At 41.6% G+C, this 13658-nt stretch overlaps 1 protein-coding gene across 2 annotated transcripts in view; it reads left to right on the plus strand.

Moving 5' to 3' along the window:
- Window positions 1-13658, plus strand: part of SNW1 (SNW domain containing 1) — a 1165034-nt gene that overhangs the window by 1130239 nt on the left and 21137 nt on the right. The gene's annotated exons all lie outside the window — the stretch shown is intronic.

The raw sequence follows: 13658 nt of genomic DNA on the forward strand, positions 1-13658 counted from the left end.
AGAGGAGACAGCAACCGACGCAGGACCCAAGACTATGGAATTCAGGCCGACTGAGGGCAACCTGCCAGCAGATTACCCAAATGTAATGACTGCAACAGTGAATACACTTGAACATCTACATTTATGGTAAGTGTACACAACTGTACTTTACTTGACTTGCAGAATGCATTAACTCTTTTGATTCTGCAGAAGCAGGAAAGGAAGACATTTGTTTGTTTGAGGAGTTCCAGAGTATGTTGCAGAAATTTTAGCATATGGAACTGACAATTTAGTGCCCTGACAGCAAGAGTAGCTGAGGTGTATACTTTTTTACCCCATCTGTCTAATGCTCGGGAATCACTATCTGAGGGGATGGGATTCTTAGCAGAGGTTGCTTTAGGCCCTTGAGAAATTACCTCAGGGTCAGCAGTAGGATTTTTAAAAAGAAATTTGTGAGAGTCAGGGACTCTATAGTTTACCTGTCTGTTTTTCTGGGTGCAGGAGGGAGGGTGTCAGGAGTTGAGCTGGATTCCAGGAAAACATCCTCCACAACATCCAGGACTGGGGGGATGGCCAAGGGTCTGTGCTGTGGAAGATCTAAGAATTCCCTGAGTCTTTTTTTAGACTGAGGGTAGTCTTGACTCTCCCACTGGAAATGCTCACTTAAGGTATGAAGGGTTTCCCCAAAGGAAAAAATCCTCTGGGGGAGAGGTTGAAGGGATGGAACTGCATCAGAATCCTGATAAGTAGAGAGAGGTTGCATGTCTTCATATTCAGATGCATCAGAGTCATCTGACTCTTGGTCAAACAAAATTATAGGGGACAGATCACTTTTCCTTTTGGAGGGGGTAGCTTAGCTTCCCCTGATCAGCCTCATAAGGTCTTCTGCCATTTTAAGCATTTGAGACTGAGGCAAGGAAGCAGGTGTCTGAGATTAGGTCGTCTGTTTCTTGGGTGTTGTTCGTACCCTGGGCCTAAGAAACTTGGTCGTTTTTGAAAGAACGTCAGTCGCGAAAGAAGACATTGGTTTGTGTCGAGAATTGGTAATGTGAAGGACTTCCTCAGAAGCTCCAGACCCATCCAAGGTAGAGACGACCGCAGGATCCCTTAGTCTAAGAGTTTTGCTGCATACTGGACTCTGAAAGGGTCTCGGTAGCAGCGTGCAAATCCACAGAAGAGGGTATCGGGCTGCGAAAGCACCTCGCTGAGGACCGGAGAACTGACAACTATCTTAATGGAAGCGTCGTCGGTAGGTTTGGACCTGTGTGGTCTGTCTCTGTCTTTATCTTTACGTCTTTTCAGAAGATCTGCTATCAGATGGCTTACCGAAGTCATATCGGAATTTGAGGACAGTAAGCGAAAATATCTAGCTACAATAAGGGCCTGATGACTGACAGTTTTGGCGTTCAACAAAGCACAGAAGTGACAATGGGGGACGTCGTGGTCTGGGCCTAAACAAGTGATGCAGTAAGAATGAAAGTCTTGGTGTGGTATTTGCTTTCCACAGGCGAGAGAATTATTAAATTTTTCTGACATCAGTTAGTGCAAGAAAAAAGGATCCCAACAGGGGTACTTAGCTTTAGAAGACTTAATTCGGTAGACGGAACTCAGGTAGCAGCCGACCGGCACTCGTGCGAACTGCTTCTGCTTCGGGCTCCATGGCAAGAAAGACTGACTTAATGGTGTTGGCTGCCTTACTTTATACTACTGACGACCTGACGTCAGTCCTGAAGCGACAGCAACCGACGCAGAAATACCAAGCCTCTGGTATTCGGGCCAGCCGAGGGCTACCCTGGCAGGGATAACTCAAATGTGATGGGTCTATATCAGAACATCGAAGTATTAAAACTTTGAATGTTCTGATATCGAACACTATTCAGCAAATGCTAAGAATAGCGAAGCTGCAGAACAGCAAATTCTTTCCTCGGGAAAGAATTCGGTTGGCCGTTTGTGGCTTCGCTATTCTTAGCGCTGTGGTGGAAAGTTACGGTTTGGATTCAGGTAAGTGTGCGATTGTACGTTAGGGTTAGGGGCGGATTAAGTGAGTTAGGATTAGGGCACGGGTTATGTGTGTGCGCGATAGTGACAAACTTTAGGGTTAGGGGCGGTTTAAGTGAGTTAGGGAGTGGGTTAGGTGAGTGTGCGATAGTGACGGACCTTAGGGTTTGGGTTAAGTGGGTAGATAGTAGTGTATGTTTAGTTTAGTGTAGCGTTAGATGTAGGAATTTAAGTGTATGTGTCTGGTTGCTGTTTGTTTGATGTGCTTTTGTTGTGTGTATGTGTTTTGGAGCAGCAAATTTTTTCCATGGTTAAACATTTGCTGTTCTTAATGTTCGATATTTTCATGTTTTGGGGCCGATGAAATAGCGTTCGCTGTTTTCATCTTTCGATAACGTGATATAAACGCAATGTGATGATTGCAACAATGAAACACGAAGATGCAAAGATCATGAGTGCCTGAACAAGGTAGGTTATGGTCACACCACACTTTCTACACTTTGAAGCCTTTTTCCTGACATTTTGAAGGGAAAAAAATGGGGATGGCAAGAATTTTTACAAATACATATATATATATATATATATATATATATATATATAGATACATATATATATACAGTAAGGAGAAAGGAAGAGAACAAATATCAACAATGGTAGGAGAGAGAATATACCAATGGTGTAACAGGAAAAGGTTACAGCAAAAGAGAAGTGTTAAATTTTAAAGTTTTAAAATTTTAATAAATGGAAATATTAAAAGGAAACAGTATCAGCAATGGTATTCAAAGAATATACTGTGTACAAGGGAGGAGAAGCTGGAAAAAAAAATTGATCAACTAAAACTTCTTTAAATTTGCTCGAGAGAAAAGCTGACCACATCTATTTGCGAAAAGTGGCAAATCAGATCTGAAGTATGTTAGGGATTGGTGCATTGTGGGTAGGGGAGTTTGAGCATTTCAGTTGGTCACAAACTATAGTAATGGCAGAGTCAGAGCTAAGGTTTGGATCCGAACCCAGTGGTTGAGGAATGAATGAAAATTGACATCAGATCATCTTTTTTGTAGGGTCAAACCTCTCTTCACCCTCCTCCCCCCTGGACTTATAAGTACTAACTCTGAGATTGTCATACCTTGGAGAAAAGGAAATATTCCAAGAAATAAAGAGCCATGAGTAATTATTTCAGAAGGAAAAAAAATGACATCCCCCCCCCCCCGAGGGTTTTGGCGTAAAGGTATGACCCCCTCCCACCAATCTAAAGATCATCAGGTGGATGTCCCTCGCAAATGCACAAACTCCTAAACCTTTTCCCTCACCTCCACCCACGTCTTCCAAAACAGCTGCTGGTTGGACCCCTCCTGTTCCCAAATTGCACAAAAAGACTGGTTTATACTGGCTGAAGGCCTGCTTAAAACCCTTCAGGCATTGTAGACAGAGCATAGATCATATGGGTTCACTTCATTTCTGTGAAAAGTAAGAGGGGACCAATTCCTTGGTAGGAGGAAGAGGAAGGTCTAAATACTGCCTCCCAGATTTCTTTTTCCCTGGGACGTGACCCTGATGCTATGAACAATTTCCTGTGATCCTCCCTCTGAGATCTTTTGGTGAAACCCTCACCAGAATGAGAGTTTTTGTTTCCTATCAAGGTGATAAACAGAGAGAATTTCAGATGCCGAAAAGAGGTACTTTGGAATTCTAGGTGTGGAAGCCCCAAAGCCTGTGGCTATACCCCTTTTCGTGGGATTGCTGCCCCCCCCCCCCCCCCAACAACCAAAAAATTGATTTTAGGGAGTTCGGGACACTTACATGTGAATCTATTAGCAATAGTGTCTGTGGACCCAGATGGTGTGTCAGAACTAGTTCCTGCTCTGAACTTCCCTGCCTGATGTTAAAGAATGTAAAGCCTTGAAGAGTTTTGGAAAGGTGTACACATCGGCTACTTTGGCCATAAACTGTCACACACAGTTTCTGTTGACCTTCCTTAGCCATTTAGGCCAGAATATTGGTGAAGTGTCTGAAGCAGACACGAAGGCTAATCTGTTAGAGTTTATCCAGACTGCTAGTAAGGTAGCCTAACAGTCCAGTGCAAGTAAGCTGCTGTGAACACAGCATCTAGGGTTGCTGCCACAGGCTCATTCATCAGGAGACATGTCTGGCTAAGGCTACAGCCTCTGGCAGAAGATGTCAGGATACAGTTTATAACTGTTCTGTTTGACAAGGACTTAACTGTTTGGGAGCCCCCCCCCCCCCCCACACACACACACACACATCAGAGGTCTTCAGAAATGGAGGAAAAAGGCAAGATCATGCTAGGAGACCAACAACTCTTCCATGCCCAGGTAACAACAGAAATTCTACTTACACACTTGGTCCATTTAGCTCTGGAATAGGGTAAGAGTAAGCAATTAAGGAGAAAAGAGAATGTAGATGGATAATGAAGGGGAAACCTAATGACACCAAAGAGTAGTCATGATGTGGTGCTCCCAATCTAGCACCTCCTCCCTAAACAGAACTGCAGGCAAACTCTACCTGTTCTCTCCAGTTAATAAACTATCACATCAGACTCCCAAAACTTAACAGAGACGGGAACAGGCCACAGTGGGCCATGCTGTCATAGCATGCAGGTATTCCACAGGTCCTCAGGTAACAGGTACCACCCATCATCATCACAGATGCTTCCTCAGACTCATTTAGGGGGTTAGCACTGTGCACTTTTTTTTTTTGTTTTAAGCGGGACTAGTGGAATTTTGCCATGGAGGACACATTCATACATATACATTAAATACCTGTAGTTAACATTTTCTATTTCCACTTCAAGGGCAGGGCCTCATTTAGCATTGCCACACTTACAAGTTATAAATATAGAAATCTTTAATGGTGTAGAAATGCTTAGAATTTCTTTTTCAGTAATCAGCTTCACTGTAATATTGTCAGATTACATTAGCCCTGTTGTGATTGTACTTGTCTTTATTCGATGGTCTTTTTTAAGGTGAATTACTGAAGATCTTTAATTATGCAGCAAACAACCCCCCCCCCCCCAAAAAAAAAAAATAAGCTTAGCTATGTCGATATTTACTATATGCTACAGTTAGATGATTTTGGGAAGTGCTATTATTTTAAACCACACTGTTGTCATATTTGTTTCCTAATTGGGAATCATGAACAGTGGCAGCAAGATCAACAAGTAGCACTGAGTCCTGATTTGGCTTCCAAAAATAATGCAAGTGCTAGATAGTATTAAAAGCCTAATACATGTTCTTCACGTAGAACAGTGCTGCAGTAGGTTTGGGTATATGGGTTATATTCTGCCAAGGTTATAACAGCCGGTCATGTTCCAAAGCTTCAGGGCACCTTCTATAAGCCCATACTGTGAAACAGCTTCAGATGAGCTGACTAAAAGACAAGTTTGGCTGCGAAGCTCTTCAGAGCTTTATTGCTGCAGAAGACCATGCTTCTCCCAAGTCTTTTGATGATTGACCGTCTGCTTTTGCTTTCCTTTGTTGGGCAGATCAGTTCTCTTTGGAAAATAAACTTCCTTTTTCTACCATTTACACTATTTCTCATTTGAGGGCATATTTTAAATGGGACTATTCTCTAGTTTCAGACATAGAAAAGATGTATTATGAGCTCCTCCTAATATGGAGTCTGTAAGCCCTCTGGTGTATTTCCAGTCTTGGCTGCCCTTCTAGATTTCTTTGAGTAGCCTCTGCGGCCCCAGATTCTCAACCTCCAGGTCCCTAAGAAGCCTGATAGAGTTTACAAGGTTTATCAAAACCTAACAAATCCGAAAGGTGTACACAGATTTGGAGTACCAAACAGCTTTAATCCTGCTACCTCGGCATTTCGCCTTCAAGGGATATCATCTTATAAAATTCTAAAGCTTAAATGTACTAAACAATTGATGTTCTGTAGTCCTATCTCGCCTTCATTCTTACATATGGGTTTGGAGCAGATCTTCTGCTCCGACACGGCCTATTACAAAGCTCAAAGTCTCTTAGTTGGCTCGTGGCTAGGTAGGTATCCCATAGTGCACTAGTACAATCCCCAGTTCTCGTTTGCCATGTCTTTGAGTTCAGAAGTGCTTCTTGCTTGGCTGTGGCTAATTTCAAAATTTATTCTTTATTATTCACATTTACTGATATTTCTTGATACATTTAAACAGTAATTCCTAATATTAGAGTTAGTTATCCAGTAGGTAGTGTTTAGAAGCGTTTTTGCTGTTTACTTAGTTTCTGAGAACGTGTTGGCCATTGGGTCCTTGCTGTTTTCTGTGTGGTATCCTGTGTGCTAGCTTTTTGATGAGGTCTACTTTTGTGTTAGGACCCTGTTTTTCGCATTTTCTACTTAATATTTGTGTGCAGTGTTCTGTGCTAGTATTTTGACAGTTTATATTTCCATAGGGCCTTGTTTTTTTCACAATTTTATAGATTAGTAATTGTGTGCAGTGTTGTTGCCTCATATTTTGCCTGCCGTTTCAGATTCTGGTTTTCTGCGGCTTAGCTTCTGCCTCCTTTCCAGCTAGGTCTGTTTAAGTTAGAGGATGTAGTCCTCTGTTTTATTTTTGATTCTAACAGGGCTAGGCCTGTTTAAGTTAGAGGACCTAGTCCTCATTGTGTTTGGTGTGTACCTGTCTTAGGGTGAGGCCCGTTTAAATTAGAGGACCTTGTCTTCCTTCTTACTGTTTATAGAGTGCCATGTCTAAAGAGTCCAAAGACCACAAATCTTCGGGTTTTAAAAAATGCATAAAGTGCTCCCAAAAGATGTCAATTAGTTTGTCACAGTAATTGCGTTTATTGCCTCGGAGTCATTCACTTGCAGGAAACTTGTTCCTTCTGTCACTCCTTTAGCTCCAGAGTTTTCCAGGAGCGAAAGAACAAGTTAATTCTGAAAGGTCCTCTCAAGCCTTCCTTTGAGGAAGACTTAGCAAGTTCTTCTTCATCAAAGTCCCATTCTTATAGAAAAGAGAAGGTCAAGTCAGCCAAGAGACATTCTCTAACTTTCATTTGGGACAACATGAACTTAATCTGATGTCCCACAGATTATGTAAAACCTTCCTTAAATGCACTACTTTGCTAAGACCTCCCTTACAGGAAACTGTACCTCCTTGGGCTCTGAATGTCGTTCTGTCCATACTAACTTCTCCACCTTTCGAGCCCACACATTTGTGTCATTTGAAGTTTCTGTCATGGAAGACTTTGTTTCTAGTAGCTATCACATCAGCTAGACAGGTTTCAGAGTTACAAGCACTGTCAGTCAAGCCTCCTTATTTGATTTTCCACAAAGACAGAGTATCCCTTTGTACAAATGCTTCCTTCAATAAAGTTTGCTCTGACTAATTTGAACCAAACTATCAAATTGCCTGTATTTTTTCCCTAATCATTCCAACACTGCAGGATACAGATTTCATCAAGTTGATGTTCACAAGCAGTTACGGTTCTACCTTCACAGGACTAAAGAACTTAGAAAGTCAGATCAATTGTTTGTGTCCTTTTCTGAGTCTAGAATAGGTCTGCCAGTCTAGTTGACCCTATCTAATTGGATTTTGAACTGTATTTCCTTCATTTACTCCTCCAATGTAAAGACTCTGCCATTTAAGATTATTCCACAAGATTCCTGTCCACATCTGCTGCCTTTCAAGCCAGATTTCCAATTGACAGCATTTGTGCAGCAGCAACTTGGGCTACCCCTCATACCTTTGCTACTCATTACAAACTGGATTTGACTTCCATGGGTAGAACCTCCTTTGGGTCCATGGTACTTAGGAGTATATTCCCGTGAGCCACCCGAAAAAAAGGTGCTAGGGACACCGTCCCATATGTAAGAATGAAGGTGAGATAGGACTACAGAACATAAAGAAGTTATGTACTCACCATAACGTTCCATGTTTGTAGTCCATCTCGCCGTTCATTCTTACAAACCTACCCCATTCCTGGAAGGATCTGGTGACAGGATAGTGCTGCCTTTAGTAGGGTGGAGACCTTTCATTATTGTTGTTCTTTCTGGATAACCTTTTCTATCTTTTTGTAGTTTAGCAGCAAACAAGATCTGGACATTGTACTAGTGCACTATGGGATACCTACCTAGCCACAAGCCAACTAAGAGACTTTGAGCTTTGTAATAGGCCGAGGATCGGCTCCGAACCCATATGTTAGAAAAAGGTGAGATGGACTACAAACATGGAACGTTATGGTGAGTACATAACTTCTTTTTTCAAAATTTGTCTATATATCCCACTTTGTGACCAATGCACATTATACATAAACACATCCCTTAGTAATGAAAAACTACTACATTTCCCATAGAACTTCAGCAGCAACAAAATTACCATGAATTCTACAGCAATATCATCATCATAAAAATTCAACCAAGTTTACATGAAAAAATGCAACAACACACACTCATAATGTAATGCACTCATATGAAAAATATACACATACATTTATGGACATACCAATGAAAAATTTTCAAAAAGGTAACACTTGATTTAATCCATGTGGGACCAAGGTTCCAAAATTAAAGTAGTCTCAAGCTGATTTAACTTATTAGTAAATAGTGTACTACTACCACAGTTGTCAGATGGTTGGGCTAATACATTAAAAAACAAGGAATCAAAATTTCCCAAATGGGCTTCAATAAAATGTCCTGCTACTGGACTGAAGCATATATTACCCCTTCTAATATTTCCCAAATGTTCCAAAATTCTGATCTTAACTTTTGGTCTGACCTATATACCATCTAAACTCATTACACCCACAACCCAGAATATATATAACACCACAACTGACAATTAAACCTGGCTTGAGACACAAATCTGTGCCCATTGATCATAGTATTAGATAACTTTCTGATTCAGTGGCGCACACTGCATCTCCCACAAGGAAAAGACCCTAATGAACTATTCTCGTTTAAAAATCTACCAGAAGAAAAAGTCATATGTTGTGGAAATAAAGTGCCGAGTTTATTATCAGCTGTTATCTTTGGCCATAACCTTGTAACTGAAAAGGGACTAAACCTAGTAATATAAAATATTTTATTTTCTGTCCCCCTCCTCTCTTGAAGTAAATTGAATTCTCCCTCCTCTCTTGAAGTAAATTGAATTATATGTCCAAACTTGGTATTCTCATGCAATTGTTCCCTCCTTATTACATTATTCAACAGTTTATTATTTGCTTCAATAAGACTAGATCTAGAATACCCTCTGGCCGATAATCTCTCCTCTACTTCAGCCAGAGATTTCTCTTTAGAAGTCATCTCAGAAGTATTCATCCGTACTCTTCTAAATTCACCATAAGGCAATGACTTAAGGAGATGTTCAGGGTGCATGCTGGAAGTATGCAAAAAATTATTCAGAGCAGTACTCTTCCTAAGTGGAACATATTGAATAACTCCTATCTCATTCACAAAAAAACTGGACATCCAGAAAACTAATGGTACTGACGTCTTTGTGACAACAAAACTGTAAACCATGACTGTTAGAATTGAAGTCCCCCACAAATTTCTCAAACTCTGAAAGAGGTCCCTTACATATGAAAATCAAATTGTCTATGTATCGCCTATCTAATATCACCTTATCCTCGTAATAAACATGGCTGCACACAAACCGCTTTTCAACCTCTCCCGTGTACAAAACAACAAAAGGAGTCCCCATAGCAGTGCCCCTTAAATAATATTCCTTGTTAAAACTAAAATAGTTGTGTTAAATAAAATTAAAGTAACTCCAAAATGTATGCACTGCGAGGCCCTTCACCCAGTACTGATGCCATAGCTTCAAGACCCTTACCTGTTGTAATATTCATGCACAAAGAAGAAATGTCCAAAGTGGCCCAAAAATATTCTTTTCTCCACACCATATTCTGCATTAGAACACAAAGCTCTTCTGTGTTCTTTATGTGGGGCTGGTATGGAACTCAAATGCATTTTACATAAAGAGTCCAGTAATAACCCCACATTTTCCAGGTAAGAACTGATGCCAGTCGGTCTTCCTGGTGGCCTGCTCACATTCTTATGAATCTTTGTTATAGCATAAAAATATGGGTCTTGAGCATTAGCAACAAACAACTTAACAGACTGTGATGACAGGAACCCCAGTCTTTTCCCCCTTCTCTAATAGTTCACTTAACTCAATTTTATGTATAATGTGCACTGGGATGTATAGACAAATTTTGAAACACAATTGTTTAGTATATTTAAGCTTTAGAATTTGATATGTTGATATCCCTTGAAGGCGAAATGTCGAGGTACCAGGATTAAAGCCCTTTGGTACTCAAAATCTGTGTATGCTTTTTGGATTTATTAGATTTTACAAGGTGCCTGCTTGAGTGTAAGCTCCTCTACAACTGTCCTTCTGCTGACCCTTCTTTAGTGACCGTCTCTTCTGACAAACCCTCTAAACTTTTGCCTTCTACTAAACTACTTCCTTCAAACAATGACAGTAGAGCTGTGGAACTGCTAGGCATGAAAGTATAAACTGCTGCCACTTTGGCCTTTCAGGCTATTAATTATCAAATCCATATGACCAGGTATGTTTCAGCCCTTCTTTCTCAGGCTTCTCAAGCTATTTCAGACCTCCCCGATTCTGAAGTGGAAGGCTTCGGCCCTCTCTTTACTGGGCTGTACTTCTTAAGCAGCTCACTACTCTATTAAATGTAGTTGTGATGCAGCTGCTGCTTTTGGTTCTGTTTTGAGACGTTACTCTGGGCTTTGTCTTCACCATTTACCTGATGATATCAAGTCTAAACTATTGTATGCTTCTCTTGCTAATATGAACCTGTTTGGTGCTGCAGCTGCTGAATTTTTAAGTATCTGCAGGATAAAGGTAAGGATTTGCAGGAATAAAAACCTGTTTTTGTATCTGCATATCATTGCTGAAGCCTTCCTGTGTCCTGACAGAGTGCTCTTCAAACTATCTGGCGATATACAGAGCTGAGTATATTTTTCTGGCACTTCAGAGTTGTGTACTGGTAATTGTTGTTTGACTAATTTTATATCATTGCTGGCTGACTTCAGAGTTGTGCACTGTTATTTTTGCTTCACTGTATAGTTTTTCAGATCTCTGCTGAAGGTGTTGGTTTTCCCATACCCACCCTCCCTATTCTTGCGTTATTGTTTAAATTTGGAGGCTTTTGCAGTTGCCCGCCCCCCACTGTAGATTTGATCTGGGACACTTCCCCCAGTCCCATCTCTTTACCTAATAGACTCCTCCTGCACTTGTTGGTCTAACATTGCTACATACTCGTGTGGTAGCTTGCACTGCATTTGAATTGTTTTTACTGCTGTTTTAGCTACTTTTCTGTATGTGTATGTATGTATATATATATATATATATATCACACACACCTTTAACTAGTGTAGTCCAGATTCAGATTTGCTGTATCCAGGACTGTATGTAAGCTTCTGAGCCCCCCCCCCCCCAAGTTTTCTGTGTTGGAGGGAAGCCTTCTTGCTTATCAGTGGGAGTGGTAAGCACTAGGTAACCTATCTACCACATAAGGAGTGGTTCTGGCCCAGAAAGTGTAGTTATTGTCCGTTTGGGCAGTTTTTCCATCTCTCTCAACTTTCTGATTTAAAAGCCCACATTTGCACTTGTTTCCCCCTTTCCTGTAACTAGTTTAGTCCAGATACAGATTCTTAGTTTTAGCACTTGAATTTGCTTATTCGTGATCAGCACTTTTTCAGAACTTGTAAGCACTAAATGACCTACTAATTACTACAGCACTCAACCTTCCTCATTACCTAGAGGAACACAGTTTTGGTACTTACTTTCCTCACTTGCTTAGAAAAAATACAGCTCTTGTACTCTCTTTCCTCACTTATCTAGAGGAGGATAGTTTTTTATTCAGGCATGTCCAAGGGTCAGCTCCCAGTGTTCTCTCGTGTCTATCTGATTAATCTGGGCATCTTGGGGCAATGTAGAAATTGCCTCATGTACACAGACAACCCTCTCCTCCTACCACCCAACACTACAACCTGTGAGAGATGCACTTATCTAGCCAAACTGGAGGTAACGCTCTCTCCAATCAAGACTGAACTTGACAGTTAAGAAGAGAAGGTAAATGCTTGCACCACACTCATCACATAGTCTCACTAAATCTACACCACCAAAATCCACACATAGTAACACAAAAACATTCGTGGAGGCTCTCAGTAATAGTCTAAGCAACAGAGACCTCCAAAGCAGAAACGCAAGAACCTCCATCCCCCAACACAACCCAAATGACACACAGCCCGCAGACTCAGTGTGCCACTCAACCACAGCCAGTAAGGCAAAACAACGTACCCAACACACTAGTCATAGGTGACTATAGTCAGGCACACTGATGTCCCACTCACCAGGCTAAACAAGGAGAAGGTTACTGTCAGCTGCCTGTCGGGTGCCAGGATCCGCCACATAACCCACTCACTCAGGTCACTCCACAACAAGTACAAATATGACTCTGTCTTTGTCCATGTTGGTGTGAACGACCTGAGACATACCTCCCTGGACTACATGAAGAGAGACATGGAAGAGCTCTCTGATCTTGTAGCCCAGGCAGATATGACCCTAGCCCTGAGTAGCATTCTGCTATCACCCAGAATGATGCCCCAGTACAAGGACAAAATTATTGACTTCAACAATTGGCTAAGCTTCTGGTGCCTTTCTAAAGGGATCCAGTATCTGTCTGCCTGTGATGACATGGTCGACAGACCACGATGCTTTGCCAGAGATGGCCTGCACCTGTCACCTCTGGGATTCCGGATACTGGCTAAGGTTCTTGCCGCCCCTATAGTGCCTTTTTTAGGCAAGGTTCAAATGACAAATTCACCACCGTAACAGGAACAGGCAAGCAAAAACTGAGGGTGATGCTACTCAATGCTAGAAGTCTAAATCTCAAAATGCACTCACTCGAGGCACTCCTTAAAATGAAGAACATAGATATCTGTGCAGTGACTGAGACCTGGTTCAAGGCTCCAGAGAGCACCCCTGCACTACCAGGCTATACCTCATACCACATTTTTTGGCCTTGTAACCTAGACCGGAACACCAAAGGCAGAGGTGTGTCCATATTCATTAAGGATATCCACACCTCCAGGCCAGTTGCTCAGCTTAATGCAGCTGAGGTTATCCAAGTGCAACTAACTCTGAGCAAAACTGCAATCCAAATTGTAGCTTGCTACAGATCACCCACCATGCCCCAGGATTCCCACTCCTCTTTTCTTGATGTACTGGAAAATATTAGGGTTCAACCAAACACCCTAATAATGGGCTATTTCAACTACCCCACCATTAACTGGGAAAACTACTCATGTACCAACTCCTTCGCTCAACACTTTTTAGAATTTATAAACTCCAATGCCCTAGATCAACTTATCCACACCCACAACAGGGGCAAAAAATATCCTAGATCTAGTCATTACCAACATGAGTGACCGGTGTTCTACACCTGAAGTCAACGTCTCATTGGTCCGATCCGACCATAAGCTAATTACCCTAGATATCCACATCCTGCCCCCCCCCCCCCCCCCCATTATGGAAACAATGGTAAAAAATTTCTCCAAAGCCAACTTCATGCTTAAGACAGAAGTGGTGAACTTCACGACACCCATGCAGATGGACAATACAGTTACGACTACTGAATCCTACACAATTGCACTTTATAAGCACTGACATGAGTGCATGGATCGTACTATCCCAAACAGAACTAAGATGC

The sequence above is a fragment of the Protopterus annectens genome, chromosome 6.part0, assembly GCF_019279795.1.
Source record: "Protopterus annectens isolate FY-2018-M chromosome 6.part0, PAN1.0, whole genome shotgun sequence".
Classification (NCBI taxonomy): domain Eukaryota; kingdom Metazoa; phylum Chordata; order Ceratodontiformes; family Protopteridae; genus Protopterus; species Protopterus annectens.